Source organism: Varanus komodoensis, unplaced genomic scaffold (genome assembly GCF_004798865.1).
Source record: "Varanus komodoensis strain SLA01 unplaced genomic scaffold, ASM479886v1 scaffold10, whole genome shotgun sequence".
Lineage (NCBI taxonomy): Eukaryota > Metazoa > Chordata > Lepidosauria > Squamata > Varanidae > Varanus > Varanus komodoensis.
This window is the reverse complement of record NW_025335269.1, coordinates 3,704,134-3,727,818: the sequence shown is the minus strand read 5'-3', so window position 1 is coordinate 3,727,818 and position 23,685 is coordinate 3,704,134. Positions and strand designations below refer to the sequence as shown.

General features: G+C 43.1%; 1 long non-coding RNA gene across 1 annotated transcript; it reads right to left on the bottom strand.

Annotated features, from left to right (window-relative positions):
• Positions 1–2,615: 2,615 nt before the first annotated feature.
• On the bottom strand, positions 2,616–21,211 carry LOC123035081. The gene is made up of 2 exons (XR_006416888.1): positions 17,529–21,211; positions 2,616–10,575 (listed from the first exon to the last, which is right to left on the bottom strand). It is a non-coding gene; the product is annotated as an uncharacterized LOC123035081 (long non-coding RNA).
• Positions 21,212–23,685: the final 2,474 nt, after the last annotated feature.

Here is a 23,685-nt window from a genome sequence, read left to right as displayed (position 1 = left end):
CGTGTATAAGACACTCCTCCATTTTTAGGTAAATATTTAAAGAAAAAGTATCATCTTATACACAGAAAAATACGGTAATCCTGCATTGGAAAAGACAAAAACACCCTGGACTGCCTTTAGCATTTGTTATGCAGATAAAGTTTCCTCCCAGCTGCTTTAACTGGCAAAGACTTTTGCCACTGCAAGACACAGGGCTCCTCAGGGTGAGGGAGTCAGTGATAGCAGTGCTGCAGCTGTCATAGAAGCCTGTTTTTAGGGGTCTCAGGATAAACTAGAAGGAGAATGGAGGAGCAAGCTCTCACTCTGCTAGGCCCACTCCTTTGACCCTGACTATATCAAGCCCATCAAAGTGGCAGTTGGCTCAGCACTGGGAAGTTGCTGGCCTTGTGGAGGAACAGCTGCTCCTTGCCAGAATTACCTCCCTTAATTGGTGGCCCCCACAAATCATGGCTCCCTCGTAAGTGGAGAACTCAGCTTGCCGTCATTTCTCCAGTCCACTCCAATTTTAGCCCAACATACAGATGCATTTGCTTGCCGGCTACCTTGAATACTTTTTCTCCATGTCTCTGTATAATCTCGAGCTCTTCTTTTCATTAAAATACCCAAATCCTGACATGTTGCCTGAGTAATAGTTACCATTGTAACTGCTGCCACAAAGCTCATTTTTCATCCCGCTGGATTGTAAGGCATTTCTGTATGACTAATTTCCACTATAGTTCTGACAGAATGAAGTTAACTTATGCTTAATAATTGAAAGAAAGTGTCCAGTGTTTAAATTCCATTTATTTCAGTGAGCCTTAGGAGGCATTCCTGTACCCAGTAACCTGGGTGTAAGTCACACTGAACTCAATGGGATCTACTTCTAAATAGGCATATCTATAAGATCATTCTATTGAGAGAACATATGTCAGGTAATTTCTCTGAAACAAAACCAATCTTGATGACTTTTCTTTTTTAAATTGATGAACATTCTGCTGAAGCCCAAGCATAAATGAAAGTAACTGGCTGTATAAGGCAAAGAAAAATGACCATCATATTTTAGAATGTTTTTATTTGTGCCTCAGTAACAAATAGTTTAACTTAACTTTGACTGGAAAGATAAATAGAATGTGTTTAAGTGGACAACACTGATTAAGAAGTTACTTGAAGCAAAATAATTGTCATCTCTGGTTTGCATGAAGCATCAGTCCCTGTTGTCAGCTGTAAATTAATGGCAGCAATCTTAGCTCTCCCTTTAGCGGAGACATTTTCATACTTCCTACCTACAAGGAACCTTTTTCACATGTGCTAAGAAACTATAGACATTGCAGAGGATTCTGGGGTAATTTTAGGCTTAAGCTCAGTTGCAGCATGGCCAGAAAGTAGATCACCAAATGTTTTGGACTTAGTTACACACATTCCTGACCATTAGCTGTGCTGGCAAGGACTTCAACTTCAGGAGTTCAAATAGCAAATATCTGGAGGTTTACTTTCTGCCCATCTCTGTCTTAGAACATGCACAATGTTTCTTCATTGTGACACATTGCAGGGTAAGATAGGAAGCTGTAGGCAAGCTAATTTCCAGGGAAGTTGTTTTGACCTCATTCCTGAGAACTGTCAATAGCTTTCAGCAAACCCTAGGGTTTCCTGGAACCTAAGCTGAAGAACTTGTACTCCATAACCTGTACATACATGTTACAACACTTATTAAAAAGGTGAAGGGTTATATTGAGTAAAGCACTTCCACTCATGCATGGTGAACTGAAGAGACCCTGTGTGGCATGGTAGTTAGAGTACTAGACTGGAATGCAGGAGATCCAAGTTCTAGTCTCCACTCAGCCATGATCCTCACTGGGTGACTTAGAGCCAGTCACTCAGCTTCAACCTCACTGGGTTGTTGTGAGGATATAATGGGGAGGAGAAGGAGAACTATGTAAGTTGCATCGGGTTTCTTGCTAGAAAAAAGGGAGGATTATAAATATAATAAATAAATCAAATGATACCCTGACAGTTTTTTCTAGCTTATTTCTACCTGGATTGTTGTTGCATGCAAGAAAGTTAAACCAGTTCTAGAAATATCTACAGAAGTGCCAGATTAAGATAATTCCTAGTCTGTGAGCCTTTCCGCACAAGACATGCATTGTGTCCCTGTGATTGTACTACTTATGCTAGTTCACAAATGCTTTACATGAGGTAGTCATCCTCCAGGGCTTCACCTGTGCTCTCCAAGCATTTCCACCACTTTTTGTAAATTGAAAGATGTGTACTATTCAACTGGAATAAGACACTCCTGTGTTTTCACAATTCTACTATATTGTACCTCCATCTTGTGGTTGTGCTACAGAACATTTAGACGGTCAAGGAAGGAAAAGTCTGGGGTGGGGGGGGAATGTGTAAAGGAGCTAATCTTAAAGAGTTCTTGGAAAGAATCCAGAATTAGAAGTGGACAGTCAAAGCCTCATATTGAAAAGCCCTATATGTCTAACTAGGTCAGCATAGAGTTGTATTTAGAATATATATTTGGATTTTTTTCTTGGGCATTCAGTAACAAACTATGAACAAATGATAGTATAGTTGGCAGTATAGTTCTTGCTGCACAACTCTGTGAACACACTAGTAGTTCTCCTTTCTGTGGGGAGAAGTATTGATGTTGCCTTACCTAAAGCTTTCTGATACACCATTCACTCATCTAAGGAATAAAAAGCAATAGCTCCACCTGATCTGCAAGGTATCTATATGAAAGATCTCTCTTGGGTGATAAGACATACAAAGACAGAGACTGAAGAAACTTCATTTGCTTCTTTCATGTATGGGGCTTGTGCAGTATTTTCATCTCATTTCTCTCAATCCAATCTCGTACAAGCAAAGTGTAATGTAATAAATGAATAACATGTTTTAAAGTGGAACTAGTGGTACAAGAACTTGAATAGGGATTACACATCAAAATGCATAGCTACTCCAAAGCAATACAATGTGGACCAATTGCATCCTTACTTGGATGCACATTCTGATGTGTAATTGAATGCATAGCTCACTTATGCCTTCAGTTCCCAACCCTGAAAGCAATAGATGCTTATTTGCACGGAGCTCCTTGGACCGCCTTTGTTGTGTATATTGAAGCAATCTGTTTTGTTATGTTTCAAGCAACATGCAGCTTTATTTGGAGTTTTATGTAAAAAGGTCAACAAACCATAATAGTTTTTGAGGAGAACTGTATCACTTCATGTCTCAAACACTAATTAAACAACTCCACTTGACGTCCGTGCGAAGAGCCACGTCAAGCAGTTAATGCAACTTGTTACTGTGAGATTTGTTCTGACATATCCCTTGCAGCGGAGAAGATGGGAAGAAGGCATGTCTTTAGAAACTGCCAGTAGGCAGCCAATAAAAAGCAAAGGGGCTTTTGTTTAATGAGATTAAAGCTTTTTGCTGACATACTTCCTAATTGAATCATCTTGAAAAACAAATGTCATCATCCTGAAAAATAAGAACACAGAACCAGTCCTTCATCCTTCTCCTTCACTAAATGCTTTCAGGCCATATATATCAACCATCCACAAATCCAGGATGATGTACTGCTAGGATCTTATGCACTTTTCTCTGCTAATTTTAGCACCACCAGGCAAGTCAAGAACATCTTTTTGATTCCAGTGATGAACTATAATGAATAAATGAATCTGGGGTCATCATGTTAAGGCCTTAGATGACTAGAGAATTAGCCAATAGGCAGAGGGACATTGTATGTAAGTGTAAACCAGAGATCAGGGGCCTGACTGACCTGGTTCTGTGTCTGGCATGACAGATAGGCTTTTGCTGGGAATCTGTTATAGTAAACTCCTAGAACAGAATCCTCTAAGGCGGCAGTCCCAGGCACATGTACTTATCTGGGAGTAAACCCTATTTAAGTTAGTAGGGCTTATTTCTTAGTAGGATTGCTCTGTAAGGAGCTATAGAGGACATGCCATTTATGCACATTCAAGAGGGAAATGAGCCTCAGTTTTGGTAAACAACTTGGTAAAGCCCCAAACTACTTGGGGCCAGGATATCTGAGAGACCATCTTTTCCTCTACTAGTCTTCCCATTCACTGAGGTCCTGAGATGATGCACTCCTGCTGCTCCCATATGGACCTCTGATCTGCTTGGAGTCCACTTGGAGTACAGCGTTAATGTACTGGCTCCCTCTCTGCCTGTTGATCTAAGGCAGATACTGACTATATGGTGTCCCCTGCTGGGGACATTTTTATTTAATTAGTGCTTTCCATCAGCCATGGCTTTATTGGCATAATTGGCCTTTATCCAGTATTATTCTGGATTTATCAGGGATTGGTACAGGACTATTGGAAACCATCTTTTCTCACAGGAATGCTTTTCATTCAACAGCTTCATATTCAGTATCTGTTTGGAATGCATGCTTCTTTGAGTGGGCAGCCTCTTTTGCCACTGATCACATCATCTACTGTACCTATGGTTTGGGAAGCTACATTCTAGGACAATTAAACATGAAGGTTGCTGAAAATTTCATCTTTGAAAAGCTGGCAAGATCAATCCATCTCCAGCAGGAAGAAGGAACAGATCCTTCCCCAAAGCAGAGATTATTGTTAGCCATTCTAGAATGCTAATTGTTAAAGCATTCACTCTCAGAGATACTCTAATGAAGACTGAAGGTTTACATAGGCTTGGCTAATCCCCATGGTAACAGCCTTTCTACTGGGTTACCATAGGAATGGCAAAAGCCTCTATAAACCTCCATTAATAGAGCATATACTCTCTCCAGGCAGACTCCTAGTGAACACACCTTACATTTTCAATAATGAAAGAAAATGGGTTTTGTTTGGAAAGATAGAGCCTAACACTTTGACTAGCTAGATCATATACATTTACATTAGAAATGTAATCCTGAGGCATTCAAAATGCATCTAGGATGTAGCAGAATGTATTAGGGATGAGCAGCATTAAGAATGAAACATATTAGCTCAAACTGTCACACAGAGTGTTGCTAACCATTCTGAGCCATAGGCCAAAGGTAATGCTGACCGACCTCCCCCACTACAAATGTAGTTCAAATACCACAATCACCATTCTCTGCAGACCTCTTCCAAACCTGGATAAATCGATGTTTCAGTGGACAGTAGGAACAAGGTTTATTAAAACAATCCCAGCTAAGTAAAAGGAGAACCTGCTGATTAGAAACTTTACATCTGATTCTTTCAGAAGAATTTTTTTTAAATATACCACATATTAAAATCTTTGAACTTTTAATGTTGATGGTGCTTGATTACTTTAGTTAATTTCCATTTTACCAACTTCAGTGCCTGAAACATCCAAGGCATTTCCAGCAATAAGGGCAACAAGATGCAGGGAATGTTCAATAAGGTTTTGCCAATGCTGAGGAAACTGTATCTATGGTTGCAATCCATAAAACCACCAATTCTGGAATATCCCATTATACTCACAACAGTTTCAGACAAGATTACAGTATTCTAGTCATTAATTCTAGTTATATATTCTAGTTATTACAGAAACATCCAAGCTGAATGAGCTCTTCCAGTGTCTCATTGCTTGTCCTAGCTATTTGCTTGGGAAGAACCTATGAAAAACAGCACAGACATAATGAGTTTTACTTCCATGTACAGTATGCTGCCTGAGATAACTGGGATAAGTAAGTTATCCCAGTCTACTTATAAGTAAGTTACTCTCATAGGATGCATTTCTTCTGAGTAATCTGGACCAGAAGAACCTGGAAATTATGGTCTATTTTTGGGTGCAGTTCTGTCAATTTTCCTGGATACTTCAGTAAAATGTGGATTGTACTCCATGTGTTGATAATTAGGAGGGCATGATAAATTCCAAAGAAACACAATCTATATGAGATAGAAAAGAATCAGAAGGAAAGGAGGGGAAAAGCAAAAATACAAGCAGCTAGGAGGAAGGAATGGAAGATAGAAGAGGGAAAGTGAGCCAATGCAGTAACAGGAATTTTGACTTTATCTTACTTGGGTTCAAGGGGTGCTTCTCAATGGGAGATCCCAGTCAAAAGACAGAAGTCATTTTGTAGAAATCTTGTATCCTTAATAAATTTTCTCAAGTTAGAAAAAAGGAGAAAGAGTGGGAAAACATGGGAGGGTTGTGAGTGGAAGGCAATGATGTCTGGGCCCCTTTGTAAAATTTAGTGAATGAGGCAGGCAAATGAGGCAATAAAAACCTCATCTGGAAGCACACAAGGAGTCAAGGACTGGGGGAATTGCTGAAACTCAGTAAGGTAAGCATTGTAATTTATTTGCTATATTTTGATTGAGGAGAGAAAACCAGGAGTAGACTTTTGCATGGAAGAAGTATGAGCTCTATTCAGTTTAGTACACAGGGCATATTCTCAGGCTCAGAATTTTTCATGCAAAATATATGACTTTTGCACATGCTTTACTTGGTAGATTTCCAAGATAAAACAAGATAAATGCTGCAGGACTGAAGCCTGTCTGATGAATGCCACTTGGAGCTCCTTAGGTGTGTTGCAGATGTGCTAAATAAATCAATGATATTGTACATTTTAAACTATTACGTTTGTTGTGGTATTACAGTGTGCACATTTTGTGAACTGCTTTGAACACAACCTAATGGGGGAAAAGCATCAGAGAAATAGATTGATGGACTACAATTTCCTTTTCTGGATCTTCACAAGGCTTTCTTTTAGACTTAGCAGAAGCAAGAAGAACCCTGTGCTTCTGCTGTTTCTCTTCAAACTACCAAAAGGCTTCTTTAAGTCACCAGTTGTTGAAGCTGCTGTTAAAGAGTTGGATCAGGAAGGAATCTTGCCTGGCTGCTGCCTCATGACTTAGCAGGTGTAGCTGAAATTATAGCCAGATGCAAGGTGCATTTGGCAATGGCTGTGTTCGCAAAATGCTTTTTTCTAACAAAGCTGGCATATTGGGTATACCATTCCCTTGTCCAAGAAACTGTGGAATGTAAAGCAAGGGATCTTAACACATTGGAGGCATAGACTGCAGCAGCTCTGTTATCAGCAGAGGTGATAAGATTAGCTGAGCACTGCTAAGTCATTGGGTCAGTTTGGCAGCAGTATGTGGCTGCTGAAAACATCACAGATCTGTGACATCTGTGGACAACCACACAGTTCAGAAGTCCATCAGCCCTTCCCTGAAGACAGCACAGAGGGCCAAACAGGACCTTTGATGGTCTTGGCCTACTCCCTGCTGCCCAGTGACATCTGTCAAAAGAACCTGTGAGATGTGATGTCATCATGCTCAGGGTTTCCCCACCCTCCTCTCCGCTCATTACTCTGGTTGCAGTGGAAATTTATAGTGCAAGAACATCTTCTTTGGCTAGATGTCATCAGAAGGACAGAGTGGCCTCTTCTGTTTCAACAGAAAATAGGAGACACATTGCCCAATAAGAGGAAGAAGAGGGTATCAAGTACTCTAAGATATATACATGCTAATTCCGATGAATAAACGTGAACGTAGAACCAATTGGTATAGTTTATATTGAAATACAATATATCTTGGCTGGATGGGGATGACCCTGAGTGTCTGCTGCTCAGTCACTTGTTCAGGTGCTTATTCTTGATGGGCAACTTTCGGGCCACTTGTTCACCTTTCTTATGGTTCCACATTTTTAAACTGGACTTGAATGGGGCAGCCCTTTGCATTGAGCACACTTTCAAATAAAGGACTGTTCTCTGTAAAGCAGAGCATTTGCCAGCCTACAGGGAGGAGATGTTGCTATTAGGGCCAGCTATACACCCTTCATGGTGTCTGCTTGGCCATAACAGATGCTGATTGAATCAGATGCCATTTCGCGAACTGAGTAAATTAGGTGAGTAGCAGCAACAAGTGGCTTTCCACCTGTGGAGACAACAAGACATCACTAACCCACTTTTCCCAAATGGGTTTCCTCCAGATGTCTTGGACTGCAACCCCCATCATCCCTACCCAGCATATCTGGGGATGGCAGTAGTAGTAGTTGTAGTTCAACACATCTCAAAGGCACCAGGTTGGGGAAGGCAGGCACAGAAGCTCAAGAATTGTCTCATCTTTGGGGCCAACATGGCAACAACATCTCAACAATGCTAAATATAACCCTACTCATTTAATATTTTTAGGTTGCCTGCAGTAAAAGGAACACTTAAAAAAAGACCAGTGCTTTTTAACATCTGGTACCCCGTTTTTATATTGCAGAAGATTCACATGCCTTAGCACACCAGAAAAACAAGAACACTTTAGCTTACATGTTTCATTTTTATTAAGTTCACTTTCCCCTGTCCCTGACAGTCAGTAACAGACTAATGGTATAAAATGTAAGATGCAGATTTTATTTAAATCAAGAGCTCCCTGCACTTGGAAAAAACAACAACAAACCAACAATCCCTGCTCAGCTAAATGTATGTAATGGGAATCTCCCATAACTGGGATGAGAAGGAATTAAAGATAGATGTGACAATGGTGCAATGCCTTTTTTTTCTTCTGTGTAGAATTGTATATTTCCTTATTTTGAGCAGTATATCTCAATTCAGTCCAACTTAAATATAAAATCAGTGCTGTAAAACATTCATAAAATGTGAATTATTTAGAAGCATTGAGTGATAATAAATATCATTTGGAATATTATTGTAATTCATTAATAACAACAAACAGAATATTGCTCCTCTTTTAGTACATCCATACTGTGCTTTGTACAAGATAAGTTCCCCTGACATCAATGCTACTTACTCCCAGGTAAGTGCATGTGGAATTGGAGGCTTAAAAAACTTCAGAAATCCTTGACTTTCCTTTAGGGTTTTGGCTTTTTAAATAAAACATTGATGTAACGGGTAAACCCATTAAAATGTAGTGATTAACTGCCATCTTGCATGGTTGCACTGTTTGCATAAAGTACTACGTGGAACCACCCTACATGAGTTGCTTGACCTCTCTCAAAAGATGGCATCTCTGTGAAGGTGGAGGAAAGAAGGCATGGGACCTGCAACCTTGAATGTTGAGGGTTGCACCCATTGTCTGAGCAGGTTCAGATGCAACCTTACAGGAATGGGTGGCCAACATCATGCCCAGGCCTTGCTGGGTTGTGATAGCAGTGGGACAAGAGAGGAAATTGTGGGTACTTTGAACATAGGAAGCTACTTCATACTGTGTCACACCTTGGATCCATCTAGACCAGCTTGTTGGCTCTGACTGGTAGCAGCTCTCAGGGTTTCAGGCTGGATTTTTCCTAGCCCTGCTGGAGATGCTGGGGATTGAAGCTGGGGCATTGAGCATGCAAAGCAGGTTTGCTGCATCTGAGCTACAGCCCTATGCAGGCAGTTCACACTGGTCTTTCTCTTCAGTAATGGCTAGTGCTCAGTGAAGGAGGGGAAGAGAGAAAATGCCACCTGAGAGCACAAGGTAAATTAATTTTTCAAATGTCTGAGTCACCCTTTCTCCAGATATTCAAGACAATATATACTCAGACATGATGGGAGAGAATGTGGTAAACAATCTCGTATATTTTTTGACAGAATACCACGATGTAAACTGCTACCAACTGATGTCCAAATGCAAATTCTTTCCCATATTTGCATCTTGTTTGCTGTGAAATAAGTACTTTGAAAGCATCATATTTATTAAGAACTGGCTGTTGTAAACAGTGAAGGCCAGAAACAGTCAAGAAGAATGAGGATTGGATTCTAATTCCCCACTGTGATGCCTGCGAACCTCAGAACTTGGAAGCATCTAGGCATCCTGTTACCTGAAAGAGGTGTAGCAGAGGTGACCTATGCTACAGCTGTGGCTTGTGTGCTGGTTTTTACCTAGACAGCCATGTCTGACACCTTCATAAAGCACCAGGAAGGGGGAAGGAGAGAGGCTGGAATGCTTGCTGGGAATTGGCCTAAGTGCACAGCCCCATCCTCTTTCCCTCTCCAGCCCCTGGAAGCCCCATTTGTTGGCTCCGAGTCCCATCCCAGTTCTGTTTGTGTGGGCATGTGCATGCAAGTCTTTGGAAACTCTGCTGCAGGACTGTAAGAGCTGGGCCTCCAAATAATCCTATGTCCCACCCCTCCATCCACAATGTTGTGAGGTGATAGGATTGCATTCTAAGATTGTTTGCTCTGAAAAGCAAGCAGAAAGCATTCCTCTTAACTCTTTAGGGCTACTACTAAAAGTGTGTGTGTGTGTGTGTGTAAATACAGCACTAGTTCTTAGAATCTGAAACTGAATCATCCTATATATTTTGAAACTTGTCCTCTTAAGGAATCATCTTTGGTATTAATAATGGTGGTGTGCGCGCGTGTGTATTTGAAACATTCCCTATTTACTGAGATCTTTCCATAGAGATCAACATTACGTACTTCAGAATTAGGCTGTCTGCTTTGGTTAGGTTGTCACTTCTGCATTGTCAATTCAAAATTGACCTTTCTCTTCCCACATTGTTGGCTTTGTAGTCACACTTGTGTACAGGTGAGTTACAGCAGATGATGCATGAATGAAGTCAAGGTGCTGGCATGCTTGCTTGGAGACAGATCGATCCTTGCCCAGGGAATGTTTGTACATTTAGGCTGTATTCACAGAAGTCTGAATCCTCTTGAAGCTGTTGCAGATTCTGCCAAGATTCCTAGTTGGGAAGTTGCTCAGTTTTACTGCCTATTATATGAAAATGTTTGGCTGAAGGCAATTAGCATGTCATCTGATAGCAGCTCTTTGCTATCCAGCCCCTCAGGAATTTCTCTCTCCCCTTCTCTCTCTCTTAATGCATGGACTAGCTTCTGAAAATGATTTTATTTAGATGAAACTTTTATTTGTGTTACTTCTGATGCTGTTTGCAAGTCACTGTGAGCAAATAAATCTAATCTTATTCTTGGTTATCACAATGATCAGCATGAGATACTGTTCCATAGCTTTGTTTCATGATAGGGTAGCGACTTCTGGTTTGACCCCCCCCCCCCATATAGGATATATATTTGAAGAAAAATCGTATGTGTTAATTTTCATATAAAGATGCAAATTTAGAAAGAATGATTATAATTTAAAGAGGAATACAGTACTGTCTGTGTGCCTGTTTACTCAGCTATTCAAGCACTAAATGTTAATAGTCAACAATTCTAACAGAGTTTTTAAATAATCTTTTTAAGAAAATCTTTAAACTGGAATTGAACAGTCCTCTGACAGCTCTTCAAACAGAGGGCTGTCCTTTGTTAAAGAGGACACGTGGCTGTTCTTCTGATTCATTATTTCATGGGACCTAGGAAATCAGAACTACAGTTTCTTTCCATCCAGGTATAGCCAGCTGGGGGAGACTGGGTGGGAAGAACCATTCAATTGTCCCTATCTAGATCATCTAGACTTCAAATATTGTTACGGCATAGGACCAAGTCATCGATAAGGTGCACCCACACCACTGCATTCCTTGCATTGTAAAGGGCTCCACAGGCATCTTCAGCGTAGCATGTTACATCTGGTTCAGGTGTGCTTTGCTAATTTGTGTTGAAAGCCATTCACTGTAAGTTAACAGCAAACAGTACCACACACACACACACACACCCTAATAATTGGCAACTGCACTGGTAGTTTGAAGAATTTATATTTGACATGTGCAACTCAATCTTATTTTATCAAACTGCTGTCTTTAAATTAGATATTTGTCAGCTGTGAAGTTGCTCCTAATTTGCTGTGATATAGTTTATATATTATACATATTAATATGTTGTTTGTATATAAACATTTTGTAGAATTCAATATTTTCAAGGTGTGTGTGTGATTTCTGTAAATGCATGTGTGTATGCACACACAGAGAAAGTAACCTGTATTTTGGGGAAAGATTCTCACAGATGGATGTCAACATGTTGTCAAAAATTTGTTGTTGACTGTTAAGTAAATAAGTATGTGTGGATTTATTTTTGTATATGCAGTGGTGATTTCATTATTTCTGTTGTGTTTTACTGGCAAATTGCTAGTCAAAACTTCTCAACTTCAGAAGTAATATAAAAATTTGGACAGAATAAACATGTGCATCTTTTAAAAAAATTATTACAGAAAAAGGAAACCTACAGTTTTTGCTCAAGTTGCTAATTAAGTTACCCTTTCTAGACTACTAAGAAACTGCCAGAAAAAACAGCAACCCCATTTCATATAAGACACAGTAGATGTATAGGCTCCTTCATGGATCACTGCCTTGTCATGGTGAAGGGGCTTGCATAGTTCAATGAAGCTATGAGCGATGCCATGCAGGGGCACCCAAGACGGACAGGTCATAGCAGATTGCTCTGACAACGTGATCCACTGGAGAAGGAAATGGCAACCCACTCCAGTATCTTTGCCATGAAAACCCCATGGACAGTACCAAAAGGCAAAAATATATGATGCCGGAAGATGAGCCCCTCAGGTAGGAAGGTGTCCAATATGCTACTGAGGAAGAGCGGAGGGCTAGTACTAGTAGCGCAAGAAAGAATGAAGTGATTGGGTCAAAGCCGAAAGGACACTCAGTAACAGATGTATCTGGTGGTGAAAGGAAAGTCCGCTGCTGCAAAGATCTATACTCCATAGGAACCTGGAATGTAGGATCCATGAATCAAGGCAAGCTGGATGTGGTCAAACAAGAGATGACAAGACTGAACATCGACATCTTAGGAATCAGTGGATTAAAATGGACAGGAATGGGTGAATTTAATTCAGCTGATCATCAGGTATACTACTGTGGGCAAGAATCCCACAGAAGAAATGGAGTAGCCTTCATAGTCAATAAAAGAGTAGGAAAAGCAGTACTGGGACACAATCTTCAAAATGACAGAATGATCTCAGTTTGAATCCAAGGCAAACCATTCCACATCACAGTAGTCCAAGTTTATGCCTTAACCTCTGCTGCTGAAAAGGCTGAAGTTGACCGGTTCTATGAAGGGCTACAACACCTTCTAGAATTAACACCCCAAAATGATGTCCTTATCATCATGGGGGATTGGAATGCTAAAGTAGGAAGCCAAAAGATAACTGGAATAACAGGCAAGTTTGGCCTTGGAGTACAAAATGAAGCAGGGCACAGCCTGGTAGAATTTTGTCAAGAGAATACAATGGTCATAGCAAACACTCTTTTCCAACAACCCAAGGGATGACATGGACATCACCAGACAGTCAACACAGAAATCAGATTGACTATGTGCTCTGCAGCGAAAGATGGAGAAGCTCTATACGGTCAGTAAAAACTAGAACAGGAGTTGACTGTGGCTCAGATCATGAGCTTCTTGTTGCAAAATTTAGGCTTAAATTGAAGAAAGTAGGGAAAAGCACTAGACCGCTCAGGTATGACCTAAATCATATCCCGGATGAATATACAGTAGAGGTGACAAATAGATTTAAGGAATTAGATCTGATAGACAGAGTGCCTGAAGAACTACGGACGGAGGTTCACAACAATGTACAAGAGGTAGCAACTCAAACCATCCCAAAGAAAAAGAAGTGCAAGAAAGCAAAATGGCTGTCTGAGGAAGCTTTGCAAATAGCTGAGGAAAGAAGGGAAGCGAAAGGCAAGGGAGAAAGAGAAAGATACACCCTATTGAATGAAGAATTCCAGAGAATAGCTAGAAGAGATAAGAACGCCTTCTTAAATGAACAGTGCAAAGAAATAGAAGAAAACAATAGAATAGGGAGGACCAGAGCTCTCTTCAAGAAAATTGCAGATATGAAGGGAATGTTTCAGGCAAAGATGGGCATGATAAAGGACCAAAATGGCAGGGACCTAACAGAGGCAGATGAGATTAAAAAGAGATGGCAAGATTTCACAGAGGAACTATACAAGAAAGAGCTTAACATCCCTGATAACCACAATGGGCTGGTCACTGACCTCGAGCCAGACATCCTGGAATGTGAAGTCAAATGGGCCTTAGGAAGTCTGAGCAACAACAAAGCTAGTGGAGGTGACAGTATTCCAGCTGAGCTATTCAAAATCTTTAAAGATGATTCAGTAAAAGTGCTACACTTAATATGCCAGCAAATTTGGAAAACTCAACAGTGGCCACAGGATTGGAAAAGGTCAGTTTACATTCCAATCCCAAAGAAGGGCAATGCCAAAGAATGTTCAAACTACCGCACCATTGCACTCATTTCACATGCTAGCAAAGTTATGCTCAGAATCCTACAAGCTAGGCTCCAGCAGTGTGTGGACTGAGAACTACCAGAAGTACAGGCAGGATTTGGAAGAGGGAGAGGAACTAGAGATCAAATTGCCAATATACGCTGGATCATGGAGAAAGCTAGGGAGTTCCAGAAAAACATCTACTTCTGCTTCATTGACTATGCTAAAGCCTTTGATTGTGTGGATCACAACAAATTGTGGCAAGTTCTTAAAGAGATGGGAGTACCTGACCATCTTATTTGTCTCTTGAGAAACCTATATGTGGGTCAAGAAGCAACAGTGAGAACTGGGCATGGAACCACTGAGTGGTTCAAAATTGAGAAAGGAGTTTGGCAAGGCTTTATACTGTCACCCTGCCTATTTAACTTATATGCAGAGCACATCATGAGAAAGGTGGGGCTAGATGAATCACCAGTTTGAATTAAGATTGCTGGGTGAAATATCAACAACCTCAGACATGCAAATGATACCACTCTAATGGCAGAAAGTGAAGAGGAACTAAAGAGCCTCTTGATGCGGGTGAAGGAGGAGAGCACAAAAGTTGGCTTGAAACTCAACATTAAGAAAACTAAGATCATGGCATCTAGTCCTCTCACTTCCTGGCAAATAGATGGGGAAGAAATGGAGGTAGTGATCGATTTTATTTTCCTGGGCTCCAAGATCACCGCAGATGGGGACTGCAGCCAAGAAATTAATAGACACTTGCTCCTGGGGAGGAAAGCTATGGCAAATCTAGACAGCATAAGAAAACCAAAGACATCACCCTGCCAACAAAAGTGCGTATAGTCAAGGCTATGGTTTTCCCAGTTACAATGTATGGGTGTGAAAGTTGGACCATAAGGGAGGCTGAGCTCCGAAGAATTGAGGCCTTTGAATTGTGGTGCTGGCAGGGACTCCTGCGAGTCCCTTGGACTGCAAGGGGATCAAACCAGTCAGTCCTAGAGGAGATCAACCCTGACTGCTCTTTAGAAGGCCAGATCCTGAAGATGAAACTCAAATACTTTGGCCACCTAATGAGAAGGAAGGACTCCCTGGAGAAGAGTCTAAGGCTGGGAACAATAGATGGCAAAAGAAGAAGGGGACGGCAGAGGATGAGGTGGCTAAACGGAGTCACTGAAGCAGTTGGTCTGAGCTTGAGTGAACTCTGGTGGATGATGGAGGACAGGAAGGCCTGGAGAAATGTTGTCCATGGGGTCGCGATGGGTCAGACACGACTTTGCAACTAACAACAACAACAAGATGTATAGGAAATATACTGCTAATTAATAGTGTTGGTAAACATGTAATGCAACCCTGCAACTTGTTCAGCTCAACAAAAATCGTTGTTGAGTTACATCTGTGTTGGTTTCATCCCAACAATCCAGAGTTGTTGGTTCTCACATTATACCAAGCAACTTAGGGATGGGGTGTTCTTGATTGGTTTATGAACTATATGCAATGCAGGTACAAAGCCATATTCTTCACTACAGGAGGGGTCCTGTGTGTGTCATCCATTAATCCAGCCTCACATCTGCCTTGAGTCCTTTCCTTTCCTGTCCTTCTCTTCCTTGCTGTCCTCCTTTTGCTTTTCTCTCTTTGCCTCATGCATTTTCCAGTTCCAGCTCTGGAGTCTGCCTTCGCCCACCATGGCCACCACGTGCTTTTGCTCATCTGCCTCCTCACCATCACCACCACTTGCTTGCTTGACGTAGGGAGAACCTGGACACGTGGCATCTACAGCTCCTCCTTCTAATCACACTGCTGTCTTTGTCAGACTAACAAGCAGTCTGTGATGAGGAAGAGGAGCAAATTCCAGGGACTTTTGTCAGTGGATTCCTGCTAGGGCGTCGGTCCTTGGCAGGTGCCTGAACATGCCTACCATCATTTTCAGTCTTCCTCCTTTCACCTCCTGTTTCCTCCCTCCTTCTGGCCTGGCTTCTGCCATGTTCCATGGGGGCCTTTGCAGCAACCTCTGCCTCCCAGCTGCCACAAGTGCTCCTCTTCTTCCCTTCAAGCTGGCCAGGGAGTGGGCAGTGACTCACCAGGACATCAGTGTCCAGTGCTGCCATTCACAGCTTTCACAAGTGAGGATGGAGAAGGAAATCTATACCAGTGAGCCCAGCAGGACCTTCAGGACCCCATGTAAAAAGAAAGTTGGCACTTCAGGAAGAAATGTTCTAGCACAACACACTTCCTCCTCTATTTGTTTTGGGGTTGCTTTCAAAGAGGAGGCATTAAAAATATAATCTGCAGTCTGGAATGGCACAGTGCATTCCACGACTTCAGGGCTCTATGAACTCCATCATCACTTTGTTCTGTTGCAATGGCCAGTGATGAAACAACAATGAGCTTCAGAGATATTCCTGCAGAGCTAGGACAACATGTCTAGCTCTGTCACTGGTACTCTGGGCTATCTGCCTAGCCAAGGCCCATCACCAAAGCAGCCCACCTCAAATGGACAACTTTGGAGGGAAGAGGAGCAAATTGTCACTGATGCTGTCTATCGTTACATGCTTTTCATTGGTGAGCAGCACCATTTGGAACTTCTGGGCATTCCAAGTTGTGGGCTATTTCTGATCCTAGCTTCCTTCTGAAAAGGCCTCCATGCAACATTTAGATTTTCAAAATTGTCCCGAGTTTGAATAAAGATGACATAGTTGGTTAAAAACCAAGGATGAATGTGGCAGGCAGCTTATGAATACATTGTTAATGAACTGAACAGAATTCACTTTCACAAGTTGCAGTAATAGCTGGTCATCTGAGGGTCAAGCTAGGTGAGATAGTGGGAGATCTGTGAGTAGATCTCCATAGGCAGTTCCAGGGCAGCTCAGCACAATTGTTCAGGTTAAATTTGTTTTCTTGGTCCAAATTTCCTTTGCCCTGCTTCTCCGACTTGCCTGCTATTTGCCTGGCAGGGGAAATACTGGTACAGCATAACAATTATCTGATTCTTGAAACAAAACAGCTGTTATCTTCATTCCCCTCCTGTAAACTTTCAGAAGTAACTAGCCAGCCACTCAGTGGAGGGCAAGGCTCAGTAAGAAAATTATGGCTCTCTTCTGCTTACACAAATGATCCAGCAGAATGAGCTGATGCTATGGCAATTGGCAGCAAAAGCAGCCCTTCCTGGGCTACCATCCATCAGTAGTTGGTGTCATTTCATGTGGTGGGGCACAAGTCAGGACAATCAGCTCTGTAACATGGTAGCTAGAGATGGGAAAGGCATATGGTAGATCACCAGATGTTTAGAACTCTCAGCATGGCCAATGGTCAGGAATGCTGGAAACTGAAGCCCAAAACATCTGGAAATCTACCTTCTGCCCTGACCTAGAGTGGCTTGTTATGAATTGCCAAGAAAGAGTACAAAAGAGTATACCAATTACCATAAAATGTACACATGCTTTTTCGTATATCTAGACGCACATTCAGAAATCATTAATATAGTTTAGATAGAACTTAAGTACATTTCACCATAATGTAGAAAACTGTGACTAGCTTCAGTCTCCTATTTTGCTAGGCAACTTCAAGGTCCACCTCTTCCTTCTGATGGTTCTTTGACTCTGATGGATTCTTCAACTGGACAGCCCCTTGAAGAGTGGACACCTTCAGAATAGAGGACAGTCCTCTGATAGCCTGTCAGATAGAGAAATGCCCATGGAAAAGAAAACATATGGGGATGTAAGCTGAATTTGAATTCTGGCCAAATAGGCCTTTGCTAAGAAGGATGATACCTATAGAATGGACTTGTGCTTTGAATAGTGCTGTGATGCCTGAAATTGTTTGACCCATGTATAATTTGTGGCAAAGCCATAAAGCTACTTCAAAAACAAAACCAACCCTTCTCTAAGCAGTTGAGTATCCAGTCTGTCGACAGGCAGAATTTAGAATAAAAAGGTTACTCACAGTTTGGCAGTACTTCCTTCTGGCCTTCTCTTGTGCTCCTGCCAAATAGCTTGCAAGGATCAGATTTGATTAAAATGGCAACGCTCTCTGCTACTTGAATGTAATTAGAACCATTCATTACAGCATTAGCTGACAGTTTGGCAACCTGCAAAATTTCCTGAATATAGAGAACATTCCATAGAAACAGTTCAAAGGATGATAGCAGGAGAAGAGGCCTCCTTGAACCGTGTTTAATGGATTACTTAGATATTTAGAAAAGGTTTACAGTTTCTTAGAATAACTGCACATCCAGCTCAATAGGCAGCACAGGTTAGCATCCTCAGGCAACAGAATTCAAGGAACTTCCAACTGATTGAGAAGTCCCTAAGAGGGAATATAATTCTTCCTTCCATAATTCTCTCATTTTCATTTCCCTTGCTTTCCTCATGTGGGTGGAGATGCTGTCAACTCAGTTCTATGGAGAAGGTGGAGAAAGGGCTGCTTTTATCTACAGCTCAGCATTCATTGTCCCAAAGGCCCTGAGAGAGAGGGCAGGTCCCCTCATTTTAACCTTTTCCCTTTTTGTGAACAGGTGTATGCAGCAGAAAGCACTTGTGGAGAAATGTTCTGTCACCCATATAGAAGGGGACACTAAACATGAGATAGTTTTAAATAGCTATAGTTTTGGTATGTCAGAGGCATATGTTGCCATCTCTTAAAATGATTGCCAAGTTTTCTTAATTAGACATGTATGTATCCATTATATCACACACAATTTCCTGGTGGGTTTCACAATATTAGGAAGGGACATGGTGGTGTTAGGAATCGATGTGATGTTCTTTCTCAGATTAACTTTCTGCAATATTGTAGGGAAAGTGCTTTTGCTTAGTTTTTATTTTAATTTTGAAAAAAGAAAAACAAACATCAGACTTCTAAGCTTGGGTGAATTTGCTCAAAGATAATGAAAGCAATAAAACCTCCTGTTTCTTGCATCTATGCTTCTCTGCCTCATCGATTTTATATGAAGTCAACTACATTTTTCTGTTTTGCTGTGAGTCCCTCATACCTTTTCAGCCATGGCACTGTCGCCTGGGAAGTGCTGAAACATAGAAAATAATTCAATTCTCAAAGGGGTTTGACCCACACAAAACCACAATGCCACCACTCCTATTAGTTTCAATGCAGCTATTCATGCAATTATGGTAAGCAAGATTTGGCACAAAGTGTTTGGAATCTCAGGACAGAATTCACTGAAAACATGGAGCCTTTGTTTAGCTGCATTTCCCCTTCATTGTGCTCTTGATGGGAAGGGAGGGAAGAGATTAGATTAATGAGCTGACTATTGTGCAGAGCTGTTGGTTTACTAGAAACTAGCAAAATGCCTGTCATTATGATGGGTGATAGTGGTGGTGGGGTGTGTGTGTGAGAGAGAGAGCAGGGTGGGCATGTGCATTGCAAGTCCTTCTGAAGGGAAGAAGGTGGGTCACTGTGCCTCACTGCTAAATGTGTCAGTTCCAGCTAGGTAGCTAGTGGTGCCAGAAGGGGAAAGAGCAGACTGCTTTCTTCCTCACCACAGTGGGGACACCCCATGACAGCTCCTCCTCCTCCCGCTCTCAGCAGCAGCAGCAGCCATTCCAGCGGGCTGAGGGAGGTGAGAAAGGGAGCAGGTCCATTCCTTCAGTCCTGCTGATGGGGCCCTCATGAAGGCTCCTTCCACTCCAACAGGGAATATCACTGGCCATTCCAGCAATCTGCATGGGGGTGAGGAGATCTGAAATGAGCCCGTTCCACCAGCCATGGAGATCGGCCCCTTGAAGTCTTCTCCCTCAGCTGCCACTAGCAGCCATTCCATACTTGGGGATGTGAGAGGAAGGCTGGCCTTTCCACTAGTCCTGCTTGACAGCCATTGTGGTGTCCCGGTTAAGAGCATGGAACTGGGACACAGGTGATCTGAGTTCTAGTCCACACTTGGCCATGGAATGCACTGGGAGACTTTGGGCCAGTCACAGACTCTCAACCCAACCTACATCACAGGGCTGCTGTGAGGGTAGGATTGAGAGGAGGAAGGGGATTATGTAAGCCACTCGGAATTCCTTGGAAGGAAAATAGGTGTGATGTAAAATAATAGATATAAAAATAAGATCTATCTCATGAAAGCCTCTCTTCCCTCCACTGTTACCGCCATCAGCCATTCCTGCAGGGGAGGGATGACCATGAAGCAGGGCCATTCCACCATCCCTGCTGAAGAACTGTTTGTTTCCTCTTCACCACCCATTCATTTTCCCTTGTGCTTTATGTTGTTTTAGATTGCAAGCCTGCAGGCAAGGATTGTCTATTTTTTACTGAATATGTATAAGCCATTCTGGGAGACTTTTAGGTTGAGGAGCTGGATAAAAATACTCAAAATAAATGCATATGTAGTGCAACCCTTTACTTTTAGCCACATGAGTATATGACTTACATGGGAGAAAATACAGAGATGCATCAGTAAAAGAGATATCATTAGGTATACAATTAAGTTGTTGGCTTATCATGGTTCTTCACCCTGGAGATCCCAGTCATGGAGAGAAAAGCCTACCTCTGTCCACCCACATCCTGGATTCCGTGTTTTGGCCATATTGTAGCACAACAGAACACTGGAACAGGGAGACAAGATGTCAAGAGCTGACTTGTGGGTTATTAAGGGTACATGAAGTGGCTGATAATGGAGTTCATTCTGAACTTCGAGAATCCTTTCTGAAGTTTGCATCAATATTTGCATGCATTTTTGTGCATTTCTGTAATGCATGTGGTTCTGAATATTAGTTTGCCTAACATATACTTTTTGAAAGCCTCATCCTAACCCAATGCATTTTGAAACAACCTTTCTAAAATACACATATTTATGTGCAGTTATCCCTAATATGTAGGTTTTACTTTTGTATTGCAGCACGGCCTCCTCCTCCTGGCACCAATCTGGAGCTGGGAAACAGGTTCTCCCTGTTTGGGGAGGCTGGGGCTGATGAGACATTGGGGGACCAGCAGGACCCCCAGCCTGGGGCCACAAGGGGCAAGGCGGCCGCTGCAGGAGAGGCGAGGGCCAGGGCACAGCCGTCCACCACCACCAGGAAGACACAGTGGCAGGTGATTGTCGTTGGGGACTCTCTGCTGAGGGGCACTGAGGCAGCAGTGTGCCACCCCAACCTTGACATGAGGGAGGTTTGCTGCCTGCCAGTTGCATGCATCTGGCATGTGAAGGACAGAGTGGAGCATCTTGTTCGCTCCGGGGGTCACCAGCCACTTCTGGTGATCCATGTGGGCACAAACAACATGGCCAGGCAGGGTGTGGTCGGGATCACCAGGGACTTTGAGGCCTTGGGGAAGAAACTCAGGGAGCTGAAGGCCCAATCGGCCTTTTCATTGATCCTACCAGTCCGGGGATTTGGGTCAGGCAGGGACAGGAGGGTCGCCAAGTTGACTGACTGGCTTAGGGTGTGGTGCCTGAAGGAACGCTTCGGGTTCCTTGACCACGGCACCTGGTTTCTTGCCATTGGACTTCCAGAAAGGAACAGGTTGTACCTCACGAGGATGGGGGAAAGGTCCGTTGTAGATGCTCTAGTGAGCTTCGTATGGAGGACTTTAAACTGGGGGGGGGGGGGGGGGGGGGGTGGTTCAGGCCCTCCAGAAACGTGTCTGCACTGGACAACTGGGGGAGAGGATCAGGGCTCTGGGAGAAGGGTTTTTGAGGTACTGCAGGGACAGAGAGGGGCCAGGTATCGGGGAGGATGGGAGGGAGGAGGAGGCTGGGGACTCCAAAGAAAGGAAGCGGTGGGAAGTAGTTGAGGTCCATGTAGACTAATGCTAGGAGCATGGGTAATAAGCAGGAAGAGCTTGAAGCTCTCCTGGGAATAAGAGGGTATGACCTGGTGGGAATCACAGAAACTAGATGGGATAAAAGGCAAGGCTGGAATGTGAACATATATAGGTATCACCATTTTATAAAGGACAGGAAGGGAAAGAGGGGTGGGGGCATGTCTTTATATGTCAGGGAAGGGAAAGGATGCAGTGAGATAGAATGTAGCACAGATGGGGATTCGGTAGAGGCAGTCTGGGTGAAAATTAGGTGTTTTGACAGGGAAAGAGACCTGACAGTGGGGGTATGTTATTGCCCTCCAGGTCAACTTGAGACCCTGGATGATGACCTGACAGACCAGATTCCAAGGATATCTTGGGGGTGAGATACAGTAATTATGGGAGATTTCAATCTCCCAGAGATTAGTTGGGAGACTCACTCAGCGGTGACAGCCAGGTCATGTCACTTCCTAGAAGCTAGAGGGAGGGTTTTTCACACAAAGGGTACGAGAGACAACGAGGGGGAGACAACGACATCCTTGACTTGGTCTTGACCAATAGAGAGGAGCTGATAGATGAAGTACAGATTAGGGGAGCTCTGGATGCGAGTGATCACTCCATCTTTTGCTTTGAGATCAGGGGACTGGGGACGTGCAGCAAGTCGAGCACTAGAAGCTGGGACTTCAAGAGGGCCAACTTTGAGGAGCTTTGGGATACACCAAAGCACTGTCCAATAGATTAGGGCATGGTTGACTGACCGAAAGCAGAGGATAACCATTAGTGGGGAATCATTGGGATGGTGGCCAGTGACAAGCGGGGTCCCCCAGGGCTCTGTCCTGGGGCCAATCCTGTTTAATCTTTTCATAAATGACATGGAAGAAGGGTGAACAGTCTGCTGATCAAATTTGCAGATGATACTAAAACTGAAGCAGTGGCCACAACTGAGGAGCAGGTACTCCAGATCCAAAAGGATCTGGACAGACTATGGAAGTGGGCAGGAGACAACAGGATGGTGTTCAATGTGGATAAGTGCAAGGTCTTGCACTTGGGGCATAGGAATAGCTGTCATAAGTACAGGTTAGGTGACAAGTGGCTGGAGAGCAGCACTTGTGAAAGAGACCTTGGGGTGCTGGTTGACTGCAGGCTAAACATGAGTCAGCAGTGTGATGCGGTGGTCAAGAGGGCGAACGCCACCCTTGGTTGCATAGCTGGAAGTGTGGCTTCTAGATCGAAAGAGGTATTACTACCACTCTATACGACTCTGGTGTGCCCGCAACTGGAGTATTGTGCTCAGTTTTGGGCCCCTCGGTACAGTAAGGATATAGCCAGGTTAGAGTCATTGCAGCATAGGGCCACACGGTTTGCAGGGGATGCCGTATGAGGCAAGACTGAGGGAACTGGTTCTCTTCAGCCTGGGGAAGGGGAGACCCAGAGGGGTTGTGTTGGCGACATACAGATCTGTGAGTGGGTGTCACATGGAGGTGGGTAGATACCTGTTCTCCCCCACAGAGGAGGGCAGAACACGCTCTGATGGAGCAAAACTCAGGGAACCAAGGTTCCATTAAGATGCCAGGAAGCACTTCCTGACTGTTAGGACCCCGAGGGTATGGAATGGGCTTCCACGGGAGGTGGTTGAGGTCCCATTGGTTAGGGTGTTCAAAGACAGGCTGGACATGCACCTGGTAGGCATGTTCTGAGCGGAGCCGGCTGGAGCCAGAGGTCAGACTAGATGGCCCGGGAGGCCCCTTCTAACTCACTCTGTTTCTATGTTACTGTTGCAACATGCAGAGAATTACAAATTTTGAAGGGAAAGTAAATTTTGGTTCGCTTATTGGTTTGAAAGTGCAAAATTAGATAGATGAGCCAAACAAATGTCTCTCCCATCCCCAACTGACAATCCCTCCCACA